The following is a 14,619-nucleotide window of genomic DNA, read 5'->3' on the forward strand; positions in this document are numbered from 1 at the left end:
GGGTGTACAATATCTAGTGTGAAGAAATCTGTGATCTGTCTCTGGGGATGTCTCTCTTCAGCTCTCCTCAGTAAAGTTTCTCTATGCGTGTGTAACTCAAGTAGATATAGCCCAAGACATCTTTGATCCTCATAACTCATGACCCTAGATAGAGGCCCAAAACCTTCTTTGAATAGACAATGAAAACGGCCTCGTATCTCATAGTACACTGTGCAATGACATATGTAATGTACTTCTGTCTTTGGTTCTAGATGGCATAAGCGGCATATCCTGCTATCTGCTGGTGTCCCTCTGAATCTGCCAGTCTCAATTTCGAGCTGATGTGAGGACGTGCGTATCTGGCCAATGGCACAACGCAAACCATGTGAAAGATGCGTTTCCATATAGCTAGGTCGAATCACAAACCCACCCCCCGTGAGGTGGAGAAGATGCTCTCTATAGAAAGCCATCTTCGTGCCCAACTCTTGTAACGGCTCTATCCATGTCCTCCTCGTGTCCAGCTGGATCGGACCTTGACGAATGAGTCTATTAATCTCTACCCATGTCAGAGACCTCAAGGGTGCCTGTAGAGAGTATTGAAAAGGAGGCAACCTGTCCATGGTGAAACCATGTGTCTGAAACCATGATGCCATCTGTGCATACCAGCATGATGTATCCCCATTAAGAGCTAATTGTTTGGAGGACTCTAGAGCCACCCTGGCATATCTGTCTCTGGTAGTATCCCACAAACTGTGTACAAAGGAGACTGATCTTTAGTCAAAACTGCTCGCTACTGCTGTCGCTCGCTCCCCCCCCCCCCCTCCTCCCCCTTCCTCGCCATCGCCTCTCCTCCTCCCTGCCCCTGCGTTGCACCTCTGCCCCTGTCCCCCTTGCGCAGCCTGCCCTGCCCGCCCTCTGCGCAGCCCGCCCTACTTGCTTTCCTCCCCCCCCCCCCCCGCCTGCTGCCGCGCCCCATCCCAGCCTGCAGCCCCTCCAACGCGCTGTCACACCTTGCCCCGCCCGCCGCCATATCCCAACCCAATCCGCATTGCGCCCCCCTCCCCCCCCCCCCCCCCGGCCTCCTTGTTTTTGCCTCTCTTCCCGAAGGTATCCTTCAGCCGGCGTTGGCAGTATTCATTCTTGGATAGTGCTCGTCAAGGTCGTCTGTAGCGCTATCTTTTTATCCACTTCTCCGACACAGCAGTAGACACAAATGGAGGCTCCAGCTTCGCCACAGAGGGACTCGCCTGAAGCCCCCTCGCCCGACCCCGCTGAGCCCACCATTCGACTTGCTCTTTCGCCGACAGAGCAAGCGAGCCTTGCCGCAGAGGTAGAGCGTTTGCAAGCGACTTCGGTCATCTGCAAGGTTCTCGGCATCTGACCTAGCAGAGGAGAGTTGTGAGACCTTCTCTAGGCCCGCCTTCTCGCAGAGGTGGGCAAGATCTTGGATGTCCAGATTCTCGGACGGGGGTACTATCAGATCAAGTTCGAGACCTCCGAGATGGCTTCCAAGGTCATAGCTATGAGTCCACTATCCATCCGAGCATCACGCGCCCACTTTCGAGAGTGGCGACATGGTTTTGACCCGACTTCGGATGTTCTAGTAGAGGAGGCAGACATCCCCATCTCAGTCTGCTTTCCGGGTTTACGGAGGGAGTACCTACCACTTCTTTCCAGGATTGGTTCCGCCATCGGGACTGTCCTAGAGTCACCTCGTATGGCAGCATCAGTAGCTGCCAAGGCGGCTGGCATCCTTTCAGTTCGAGTTTTGGTCAGAGATACCCACACGCTCCCGAAGGTCATCCTTCTGCCTCGGGTGAGTGGGGGTTGGTTTAGACAGAGTGTGGAGTACTCGGGCCTCCCGAACCAGTCCTTCATTTTCCGACAGATGGGCCACCTTGCGAAGGCCTGTCCACGGAGGAGGCCACGACTTGCACCTCAGCCTCAGCCCCAGCCTGCCAAGGCTGGGCCGCAGCCTCAGTCAGCGGCACAGCGCACAGATTCAGAGCCACCCCCCGAGCCTGGGGCTCCAGCGGAGGAGGGGTGGCAGCAGGCCCGTGGCCGTCGACGCCAGGGGCCACAGCGATAGCCTGGTACTTAGAGTGGCACTCAGGTGCCTACTCAGCAGCAGTGGGTTCCCACGGGGAACCGCTTTGGTCCTCTTGAGCAAGAGGAGTCCCCTACGCCAGCCGTCACCTCCGCTTCACCCTCGACAGCCGCTCCCCCTTCAGAGTTCCCCTCCTCCTCCTCATCCTCCCCCCCGCCCTCTACTCCCGTTGCCTCTCCACCTCGCCCCTCTACCTCTATCGCCCCACCCCGCTCCTCTTCTCCCCCGCTCCCCCAGCTCCTTCTCCCCCCCCTTCTGCTCCAGTTCCACAGTCGGCTCAGGAGACTGGTCCCTCGCCGGCGGCCAGGAGATCTCTTGGCAGCGCCTTTGCCACGAGTCGCCTAGCGAGAGAGGGTCAGTCCTTCTTGTTAAGAACCCGTAGATTGTCTTGATGGATATGGGTAGCTTCAAAAGGACATGCCTCACCCGAGGACTAGTGAAACCTACCCATATAAAAAAGCTTTGCTTTGGATGGATTGCTACCCAAAAGTCTCCAATGTCATTTTCCCGGACATTGTTCAAAGGCCCCGAAAGATATACAAAAGTCTCCAATGTCCTAGCTTTTTGACCCTTTAGCCATTATCGAAATAACTGGACGGTGGTTGTTTCCTTGCTGAGAGCAATCCCGTTGGGGAATTGGATCCCTTTATACAAGTTCTTAACCTCCTTGTTTGATGGACTGTAGCATAACAATTGACTGCTATCATCGCTCTTGATAACAGCCATGTGTAATAATTGTTGCTACTATCTATAAAGTAAAAAATACCAAAATACCCCTTTAATTTGTGGAAATTCCCAAAAATTTCACAAATTTCCAAAATGCCCTTCAAATTTTCCAAAATCCCTAGAATACCCCTACTTGCGAAATTAAATCCCTCCCTGCACTCTTGTAGGGAGGGCAGCACACGCGAAACGCATCCATTACGAAAACCTTCCCATGGTTGCTTGGTAGGGTAAGTTAAACTTAATATCCATAGGCTTGGTAGGGTAAGCGAGGGCAGCACACGCGAGATGCAGACATTACGAAAACTTTTCCAATGGTTGCTTGCATCTCAAGAGCAGCGGGCAGAATTAGCACCACCCTTTGTTTCTCCCTTTCCTCCTAGCGCTCTCTGATAAGCCCGAGCCCTCATATTCATCAAGCACTGCCAGCTTTCATGCTCTCACTTCCTGTTCTCAACTTGTGAGCTGCGACCCTCGTATAGCGTTGATCTCAGAGATATGCCTTTCTCAACTGAGGGCTTCCCCCACGCTCTCTGTCTCCCTCCTACTCCTCCAGTTCTTCTTGAAAATAGTGCTCCTTTTTGCTTCCATTGAATCCGCCCCCTCCTTTTGAGGTGGTTCTCTCTCTCTCTCTTTTTCTCTCTCTCTCTAGAAAGGGAAGAGCCCAAGTGTTTAAACTTGAGTGACATCTATAAACAATTATTGCATAAAGAGCACTCGAGTACAACGAGGTGCCCAAAATCAGACTAAATTGAAGTTTCACCTGTACTTGGTGTCTTAAGACACTACACAAACACCTCGAGTTCAATTGTTGGTGTTTTCAAAACATAAGTCAATGATCACGTCCATCTGAGAACAATCCAGCAACCTCCTTTGAGCTTGGACTGACAAACAATTTGTGTTGCAAGAGACCTCGAAGCAAAGACAACTTCCCTCACTATCATTGATTGGATTCATTTTTTTCAAGAGTGTTGTATCACAAGAGCTTCTCAATGAGGTCCACATGAGTCATGAGTATCCTCCTGCAGCAGTACCGAACTAAATACTGAGCATCAAGTGCATCTCCCTGTGTGTAATCAGCCTGTCCACATAAGTGTCACTTGTTTCCAATCACCTTTCTGCAAGTGAAGCAGCGCACCGGAATGATCATGGCAGCTTCTCTCTCTCTCTCTCTCTCTCTCTCTCTCTCTCAAGCGCTAGGGCTCAAGAGGTGACGGTGAGAGCCTCTGCAATAAATTCATCAATGCATTGCTCACTTTTTGACAGCATTCTGTACATCCTCAATTCGTATCCTTTTGCGCGTTTTCTTAAGCGCAGAGGCATGGGCAGCCATCAGATGCTCAAGGAATAGCCGCTATGGAGCATGCGCAATCAGACTGCTTGCTTTGGCTGCAACCCACGCGATTATCCTTGTCTAGCTTTCTGATCCGTTTCACTATGGCAAGAGGGAAGGCCAGTCCCCCACTCTCTGGCAATCCATTACCTTCATGTTTCTCATTGTCGTGGGCATCTTCAGCTTCATCTGTTGCCATGCATTGTTTCTCAACCTCAACACTCACAAATATAGTCAATTTACTTAGGTTTGCCAACTTTTTGGAAAAGGGTTATTTTCTAGCACTGCCTTCAACCCAACTGCCAAGAAGCATTTTTAGCTATTAACCATTTTAGAAAAAAAAAACCAAAATACCCGATGTACAAAATAACCCTAAAATTTTAAAAACTCCCCCAAAACCTTTGTGTTTGTTTTGGGTGGATTATATCAATGGGGGAGGGCTCTTAATGTTTTTTAGCCACAAAATCTTGGCTAGATATAGTGTTTGCCTTGAAGAAAACTAGCAAAACTTTACGGCAAATGCTTCACTTTCAAACCTAAAGCCCAAAGAGTTATAAGTACGTCCTCAAGTTTCTTTGGTTAAGAAAAATGTTTTGGCAAGCCCTCGTTCTAACATCTTCTAGCAAGTGAGTACTAATCTTCATATGAAAATCCCCAAAACATAATGTGGGGGTCTTGCAAAAACCTAAGGTAGTGTTCAGAAAGGTTTGCCTCCTTGCCGTCACTTAGCCTGAAGAATCAATCATTGCTCGAAAGAAACTTAGGTTTAGTGTAATCCCGCCTACAAATTTTGAGATTTCTTTGTAAATTTTAAATTTGAAGGTGAGATTTTGGAGTTAGCTCTCTCTCTCTCTCTCTCTCTCTCTCTCTCTCTCTCTCTCCCCTATATATATATGTATATACATAAATATATAAATATGTATAAATATATATAGAGTACGAGAGAGAGGGCAGTCCTGCTTCACCCCAATAGTGGAGTGAATCGGTGTGGATAGACCCTCTGAGGTGCGTACATGCCCCACTACTGACCTGTATAATGCCATGACCCCCCAATTGAGCTCTGTGGGTACTCCCATCTGTTGTAGTCTGCGCATCAATCTAGCTCTGGGCACTATGTCAAATGCTTTGCGGAAATCCACAAAGCTACAATAGATCCGTCTCCCACACGATCTGCCCTCCTCAATGATGGCTCTGAGTGTCAAGATATGGTCAAGAGTAGCAAAACCCCTCCTGAACCCTGCCTGCCCGGTTGCGTGTATCCCCTCCCTCTCTGCCCATCTACTCAGCTGCTGCTCAAGAATAGATGCGTACAACCGCGCCAATGTGTGTCCAATCATGATAGTGCGATAATTCCGAGGCTCCATAGGGTCTCCCGACTTGAAGATAGGTACAATAGTCGATAGGATGCAAGTATCAGGCAAGCCCTCACACATGGTACGATTAAACATAACTTCTAGAAGCTCTGCCAGTAGATCTCTAGCATGCGTGAAATGCTAGCCACTAAGCCATCATGATCGTATGCTCTCCCAGTCCTCATCCTGTCAATGGCCTTCCTCACCATCTCAACGGTGAAAAAAGCACATGTGTGTCGGCATGGATCGGGGGGGTCGGGAAGGGGGGGCTGCTCAGGAACCGTGTACAGAGATGATGCGTACTGGCCCCAGTCCTCTGTAGGTGGTATAGATCCTGCTCTAGGCGAGCCAAAAATGCCCTCTTCTTCCGCCGCACTGGGCGTTGGAAGTCAATCTGACTGTCTGTGAGTGATGTCCCCCAAAAGCACCTCCCTCTGAAGTCTAGCTCTAGTGTCCCGACATTCCTCATCATACCAACTATTTTGGGGCATGCTCCCCGAGCGGCGTCTGCTCAGGCTGGGTATGTGGGTATGCCTCTCCTGCTGCATCATGTAGTGTCTGTGTCAATATAGTAGTAAACTCCTCCAGAGGTCTGCCCTGGCTCCTCTGTGCATAGGCGTATGTAGATCCCATCTATGTATACAGAGTCCGTCTCCCGTCTGAAGGTGTAGCGAGTAGGGGCTGTTGTCCGTAGCTTGTGTGCTACACTAAACTGAAAAGAGATGGTCAACGACACAAGAGCATGATCCACTGCCACACCAACAGGTCTGGGTACAACTGTGAGATCCTGGATACTAGAGATGAGGCTCGACTGTGCCATGACATAATCCACTGTGCAGGCTCCATGTCTGTGTGGAAAGCATGTAAAACCCCCCGAAGCGAGAAATATGTGTAAGCCATTCAAGATGGCCAATCCATGTGCAGTCCCCATGTCTATCAAGTGTCGTCCGTACTCAGTGTGTTCTCCATCTTGTGATAGTGTGGATAGACCTGTCTTTGCAACATCCAGCTCTCTCAGCATCTCCTCTGAAGTATCATAAAATACTGTCTGATGATGGGCAGTCCTAGCATTGAAATCCCCTAGAATTATGATGTCACCATCTCTAGAGAACTCCCATATGTCATCATCGAAAATAGAAAAAGGGGACTGTCCTCTGGGTGGTGCATACACTGACGTGCTTGGGGGAAAGTAGCGAATAGCAATGTAAAGGTATCTGTCTGTCTCTGCTCTCAGTCTCACCCACATGTACCTAGCTTGCTCATCTCTGCGGGCTATATGTATCAATAGATGCAAATCCTCCCTGAATAACACTGCCACTCTTCCTGATCCCCGTCCTCTGTGCTTTGATCGTGTCTCCTGTCTACAGGATGTCTCCCATCCATATCCACTAATGTGAGGCATAGACTGCCCAGGGGCCTGATGTGTCTCAGAGTAGAAGACGATGTCTCTTCCCGTGAAACTATCCTGAAAAGCGCCCACATCAAGTCGCATAGATCCATTACAATTCGAAGTGGCAACTTTGAGTGTGGTCCCATGGGTCTCACACCGTCATGTGGAGCGCCGCTATACAATCACCACCGGGCCATCTCTGTAGAAGGCCGTCTTTCCCTTCTCCCTTGCCGCTTGAATCTCTGGCATTACCTCTCTCATATGCGCAAGCTGTGTGAGAGTGAGGTCATCTCCGACGAATATGCCCGTTTTCTTTAGTGTAGGACGCTTCTTCAAGAAGTCCTTCTTTGCCTCCATGGATGGGAAACGGATGATTAAAGCTATCCCTTTTGAAGTCTCCCCATTGCCTTGTGTCTTCTTCCCCACCCTCCATGCCTTTGTATGAGTAGCCTCACTACCCATCATGCGGAGAAGTTCTTCAACTTCCCCTTCCACATCATCTCGGTCTTTAAGATCGGTTACTCTTATATGCAAAGCTCTAGTTTTCCTTCGCTTCTTTTCTTCTAGAGTCATATTGATGATTATAGGAGTGGGGAAAGATGTGGTTTCTTTCCTTTTCCCTTTCCCTTTCTTAGCAACTTCTATCCATTTCTCGGCCTCATCCGCCTTCTTTTGCGTCTTCGTGATCACATCCATCCACGAAGACGTCTTTCGTGATCATTGGTACTTGCTCCTTGATGACCTTGATTTCCTCTATCACCGAAGGCTGGAATTCCCCTTCCTCTAGTCCATTGCTTGCTCTATCAGCAAGCTCTCGCTTGAGGGCCGAAACCTCTTCTTTAAGTGCTTTGGAGTCCGCCTTAAGTGCGCGTAGCTCTGCGTGCAGGTCCTCTTTCTCTTTCTTCCACTGCGCGCCTTCGTTGAGAAACATTTGAAGAAGGCTGGCCTTCTCTTTCCACCATCTCTGCTTTCAAGTATTTCATCTTCCTTTCCATTTGTGTTATCCGCTTGTTTGTAAGCACAAAGGTTGCTTTCAGATGGGGCTTACACACTGGCAAAGCGCTCATGACCTCCATCAAAAACCCAATCTGCACTTCTGCAAGGCCAACCCACTATGTCCACATCACACATACATCCATGTCCCGCATAATGCATACATATGTTTCCCTCATGTCAATCATACATTCTTGATATTTGATTTCCTGATTTTCTGCCAGTTTTTGTCAAAGCTGTTCTGCAGGTTTTTGCAATTTCTTTCAAAATTCTCCAATCTGTTGAGTTTCCGCTGATGTATATGCTATCCTCTGTGGTTGGTACGGAGAGAGAGAGAGAGAGAGAGAGAGAGAGAGAGAGAGAGAGAGAGAGAGAGAGAGAGAGAGAGAGAGAGAGAGAGAGATGAAATGAAATGTTATATTAACGTCTTCAAAAGGCCAGAGTGACCTATGAGACCAAACTGATACAAAAGTGGTGAATCTGTTACAATGTCTGAAAAGTGTGAAAGTGTGAAAAATAAATGCGAAAACTAAATACAAAGTATTAGATAAACTGCTTAGGAGGATTCTTGGTGTCTGGCTAGAATACTTCTAATCCTTTGTTGTAGTCTCCTCCGGTGAAGTGTGCTTCTGCATCTCGGTCGTGGTCGTCTCGATTTCCTAAGCTCAATCGCCTTGTCAATGAGGGTGCCTTTGGTATGAATGTGGGTACTCCTTTGTGCTTGCTGCTGGCCTCTTGCTTCTCCTTCCATTCCTGCTTCTCTCGATCCGAAGAAATCTGTGATCTGCCTCTGAGGCTGTAGTGCTCTTTGTCTTCTCATTAGATTATCCCTGTGCCGATGTAGTTCCAGTAGGTACAGGCCTGAGCACCTTTGATCTTTTTATTGCATGACTCTATCTAGAGGTCCAAAGCCTTCTTTAAATAGGCAATGGAAACGCCCACGTATCTCATAGGATACGATGCAATGGCTTATGTAGTGTAATTCTGTCTCCGGCTCCATTCTGCATAACTTGCAAATTTTGTTCTCAGGTGGGATTCCCCTAAATCTGCCAAATTCAATTTCCAGCTGGTGTGAGGATGTACGAATCTGACCAATAGCACATCTCAAACCATGAGAGAGGTGGGTATCCATGTAGCTCGGGCGAATCACAAAACCATCTTTAGATAGCTGTAGGAAGTTTTCTTTGTAGTCGGCCATCTTCTTGCCCAAGTCTTGTGTAGGGTATACCCATGTCCTCTTAGTGTCCAACTGTATAAGATCCTGGCGGATGATTTTATTAATCTCCGCTCGTGTGATTGCCAATGATGGAGCCTCAAGAGAGTATTGGAAGGGGGGTAATCTTTCCATACTGAACCCGTGTCTCTGAAACCACGAGGACAGTTGCGCATACCAGCATGATGTATCTCCTTTCATGGCTAATTGTCGAGAGGATTCGAGGGCCAATCTAGTATATCGGCAATTATTTGTATCCCATAAACCATGTATAAAGGACATTGCCTTGGCTCTAATCATTCGGGAAATCATAGATACCAAAGGTCTCTCCATTGACTTCCAATTATCCTGATCCACAGATGGTCCCCAAATCTGGACCCCATAAAGCATAGCCGAAGACACCACAGTATCAAAGAGCCAAAGTTTTGTTCGTGGTTCTTGAAACTGCACTTGTGAACACATCCTCTCCAACCATCCCAAGGCCGTAGAGGCTCTGGACAATCTAGCATCTGCTGCTTTCTTAAGAGTAAACTTCGGTCCTGTAAATACCACACCAAGGTATGTGTATGCATCTGTGTACTCTACTGTATCCTGGCCATATGCAAATGTAGGTGCCGATCTCCTAAACCACTGTTGTGTGGTGTTAAACACCATAACTTTGGTTTTACCCAAATTTACCGACAGTCCGCTGTCCTCCATGAATTTATGTAATGCATCTAACTGCCTCTGCATTCCATCTGGTGATTCTGCTATCAATACAATATCATCTGCATACAACAACAAAGGGATCCATGACCCTGCAAGTGGGGCACCTCTGTCACCCTCTCTATCAATGTAATCTGATACCTCATCTATATACATACCAAATAAAGTAGGGGACAGTGGGCATCCCTGCTTTACTCAAACGGTGGAAGGAACAATGTCAGAATCCCCTTCTGGAGTACGTACATAACCAGTTACTGACCCGTATAAGGCCATGATCCCCCAGCTCTATGGGGACCCCTAACTCTTGCATTCTGCGCATCAGTCTGGCCCTTGGTATTGTATCAAGAGCTTTCCGAAAATTCACAAAGCAACAATACATCCTTCTCCCGCTTGCTCTTCCTTCCTCAATAATGGCTCTGAGCGTAAGAATATGATCTAAAGTGGAATAACCTCTCCTGAATCCAGCTTGTCCTGTTGCCCTTATGCCCTCATTCTCTGCCCATCTACTCAGTTTTTGTTCCAGAATGGATGCGTATAGTCGGGTCATTGTGTGACCCACCATAATGGTACGGTAGTTCCCGGTATCATAGGATCTCCTGACTTGAAAATAGGTACGATAGTAGATAATTTCCAAGATTCAGGTAATCCTTCACACATGACCCGATTAAAGAGACGAGCAAGGACTTCTGAAAGTAGATCCCTTGCATGGATCAGATGTTCTCCTACTAAACCCTCATGATCATATGCTCTTCTTGTCTTCATCTTATCAATGGCTTTTTCCACCATTTCCGTAGTAAAGAAAGTACTAGTAGCAGGGCATGGCTCTAGCGGATCTGGTAATGGAGGCTGTCCAGATACCGTATATAATGATGTTACATATTGACCCCAAATCTCAGGAGAAGTAATTGTCGGAGGCGATGAGTGCTCGTGAAATAAACGCCAGGCCTCATGTGAGTCCTGACTCAAGAAGAGCTGATATAAATCCTTCTCCAGTTTGGCTGAAAATGCCCTTTTCTTGCGACGTACTATACGCCGAAGAGCAATCCGAGACTGCTTATATGTGATGATCCGAAGTGTAAGCTTTTTCTGGACCTGGGTTCTCGTCTCTCTGCATTCCTCGTTGTACCAACTGTTTTGAGGCATGTTCCCAGATCCTCTCTTCTGATCAGGCTGAGTATGTGGGTATGCCTCTTGTGCTGCTCCATGTAGTATCTCTGTTAGCTGAGAAGTAATTTCCTCTACAGTATATATTGGCTCGGCTGCCCACATCCTATTATGGATCTTTTCCACATAGACCGAATCAGGCTCTGGCGTGAAAGTATATCTTGTGTGTGTCTTCTTCCTTTGTACTTGAGAGGCATTGTATTGGAAGGAGATTGATAAGGTTAAGAGAGCATGATCCACTGCAATCCCAACCGGTCTGGGTCCCACCTTAAAGTCCTCGATACTAGAAATAAAGCTTGGTGAAGTCATGACATAATCCACTGTACTGGCCCCATGTCTGTGTGGGAAGCATGTGAATCCCCGAGATAAAGGGAAATTCTCTAGACCATTAAGTATGGCCAAACCATGTGTAGTTGCCATTTCCATGAGATGTCTCCCATATTCAGTGTGTTCTTTATCCTGTGAGTTTCTAGTAAGGCCCTCCTGTGATAAATCCACTTCTCTGAGCATTTCTTCAGAAGTATCATAGAATACTGCTTGAGAGTTGGCCGTTCTGGCAGTAAAGTCTCCTAAGAGAACGATGTCTCCATCTCTAGAGAACTCCCATATGTCATTATTTAGTATGGAGAAAGGGGACTGTCCTTTAGGTGAGGAGTATACTGATGTACTTGGAGGGAAGTAGCATATAGCGATATATAGAAATCTACTTGTCTCGGCTCTCATTCTCACCCACATATACCTTGCTTGTTCATGCTTCCTGATAATTTGTAGTAGTGGTTTCAGCTCCTCTTTAAATAAGACTGCTACTCCTCCTGAACCCCGGCTAGCTCGCAGAGATCTCTTGTCTGGTCGACCAACTGTTTCCCATAAATACCCCTTCACATGTGGCATAAGCTGTCCCGGTATCTGGTGTGTCTCTGAGTAGAAAACTATGTCTCTGTCCCTAAAGCTGTCTTCAAAGGCACCTACATCTAGCCTATATGATCCATTACAATTCCACGCTGCTATGTGGAGCGTCACCCCATAGGTCTCGCACTGTCATGATGAGCGCTTTTCTAGAACCACTACTTTCCCTCCTCTATAAAAGGCGATTTTCCCCTTTTCTCTTGCTGCTCTGATCTCTGGCATCAACTCTTACATGTGTGCCACTTGTGCCAATGTAAGGTCATCTCCGAGGAAAATACTGGTTTTCTTAAGAGTTGGCCTCTTCTTTAGAAATTCTTTCCTTATTTCTATATTCGGGAAGCGGAGAATAAGTGCCCTATCTTTTACGTTTCCCTTCTCGTTGATTCCTTTCTTGCCCACTCTCCATGCACTTGTGTGAGTAGGCTCTGTGATGCCCATGCGTTGTAGCAGTTCCCTCACTTCTTCATCTACATTCTCTTTGTCTTTGACTCCTGTGACACACACATGCAGAGCCCGATTCTTCCTTTTCTGCTCTTCCTCAATGGTCATATTAATAATGGTGGAGGTGGGTGTGGTCTCAGGCATCTGGGCTTTCCCTTTCTTCGCATCCTCAATCCATTTCTCTGCTTCATCAACCTTTTCTTGTGTCTTAACAAGATGTTCCGCCCATGAAGATGCCGTTTTCAATTTTTGTTCATCTCCTTCCCGTAGAGCTTTCATCTGATCCTTCATGTCCTCGAGCTCCTTCAGTACCGAAGGTTGGTCGTCTCCCTTCTCCTTAGTTGCAGATTTGCAAGCCGCAAGTTCTCCTTTTAGCTCCTCGATTATTGCATCTTTTTCCCCCATGTGCTGTTCCATATTTGTTCTCCATGCTTCAAAACTTGCTACTGCCTCATCGAGTTTCTTTTGCATAACGCATTCTGTTACATTTACTTCGGCCTTGATTAGGTTTCGTAATTCCGTTTGCACGATCTGAATTTCCTCATTCTGTATCCCGCGGATCTCTCTCCTTAGTTCTCTCATCATGTCTCCATACATGGAGTTCCTGTAGCTCTCAGCATTCGCGTGCATTTCCTTCCTGATGTCATCCCTCATATAGTTTAGCCCTGATTTGAGCATCACCTGGACCTTCTCCATCAGTAGCTCATCATGTATCCTGGAGGTTTTCCCAACTCGTAAGGATCCTGGTGATAGTACAGTATCTCTGTTTCTCCGTTTGAAAGTAGCCGTCGTTTTTTTTGGGGGTGGTGTAGCTATCTACACCTGGCCCTTCCCCTTCGGTAGGCGGATCCATCGAACCCGAGCTACATATGTGGGGTAGGGTAATAGGGTGAGGGACTGAGAATAAGGCAAACTTAAAAGTTTATTTTAAAGCTTAAAAACCTTTAAACTTTAAAAGTTTATTTCAAAGCTTAAAAGACCTTTAAATTTTAACGTAGGAGATGGGGGTCTCTCTACACGTGGATGAAGGAGGGGTGCCGAGGACTTGCTACGCGTAGGAAGTCCTTCTACACGTAGAAGGAGAGGGCGAGCTGTCCTACGCGTTGTTGTCCTACGCGACACTACACTGCTCTCTCTCCCTCTTTGGCGCGCATGAAGGACTGCTGATGCCTCTTGGGCGATGGCGGGCAGGTACGAACTGCTGTATGGCTGCAGTTCACTAGAATGAGGCAGCGTGCCACTGTTCCCAGCAATTCCTGAGAGAGAGAGAGAGAGAGAGAGAGAGAGAGAGAGAGAGAGAGAGAGGATTATAAAAAAAAAGCTCACCCAAAAGCTAATTTTGGAGTGAAGAGAGCTTTTTTTAAAATTTTCTCAGTTGAGCAAAAATCTGGAAAAAGTTGCCTCCATTCCCATCGCCACATATAGATCACCTATATGCTCCTGACCACTATCAGAGTCTATGAACATATACTCATGGCATGTCACAACTTCCGAGGTACATGCATCATAAGATGCCTGGCATAATGCTGCTTTTCAAAATTCAGCTTGCTGTGCGTGTAGTGTAGACATCTCCCTCACTATGAGATCTCTTGACATAGCATGTCTGTGAAACCGGCCCTCAGGGCGGTTGGCTTTCACTTGAAACTTTACTTTATACTTTAGGACACAGAGAAACTTTGCAAATAAACCCTGTAACTGGGATTAACACTTTGAACACACATGGCTTGGAAGCTAGAGCGCTACCAAGCGGACGCTAACAACCTGTTGGCTCCAAAGACAGGTGCCCCTTTCAGTATTTCGTTATTCTTATTGCGAACAGACGACCCAAAAACTTTCACCTATCTCTCACCAACTGTCCAAACCTGTCCATGGCTGTAATTGCAGGTTTTGTCCCAATTTCGCCAGCAGAACGGTGCAAAACCCTCCGTAGGTCAAAAGTACACGTCAAGGACACTTTCCCTTCCGGTTAGGAAGCTTTCAGTGAGCTGCAGGTCAGTTTCAGCGTGCTGTAATTCCCTGTTTTGACACTGTCAGGTGCCCAAAGCCCTGTTTAAGCATCCGAAGGCTTTCCCAAGGCTCCCTTGATGTTGTCCTGCAGTTTAGGTGCGAAACCCTAAACCTGCAGAAAAACAAAGCAGGCTGTAATTTTATGTTTTGGATCGTTTTGGGTGGAGCGAACACGTCTACGCGTGTCTCTGGTGGTCCCGTACACAATGGGACAATCCCCTTTCAAACGGACGAGATTTCATGTGAGAAAACTCTCCGTTTTCGCAATCCTTCGCGATGGAACTGTGTGTACGTGTGGAGGATTAG

The 14,619-nt window shown here is 47.3% G+C and overlaps 1 protein-coding gene and 1 pseudogene across 2 annotated transcripts in view; one reads left to right on the plus strand and one right to left on the minus strand.

The window, feature by feature from the left end:
• Window positions 1–14,619, plus strand: part of LOC147461126 (glucose-inhibited division family A protein) — a 139,310-nt gene that overhangs the window by 66,251 nt on the left and 58,440 nt on the right. The gene's annotated exons all lie outside the window — the stretch shown is intronic.
• On the minus strand, window positions 3,750–3,959 carry LOC147461127 (DNA-directed RNA polymerases I, II, and III subunit RPABC5 pseudogene; annotated as a pseudogene).

This window comes from Adiantum capillus-veneris, chromosome 3 (genome assembly GCF_014529385.1).
Source record: "Adiantum capillus-veneris isolate H3 chromosome 3, ASM1452938v2, whole genome shotgun sequence".
Lineage (NCBI taxonomy): Eukaryota > Viridiplantae > Streptophyta > Polypodiopsida > Polypodiales > Pteridaceae > Adiantum > Adiantum capillus-veneris.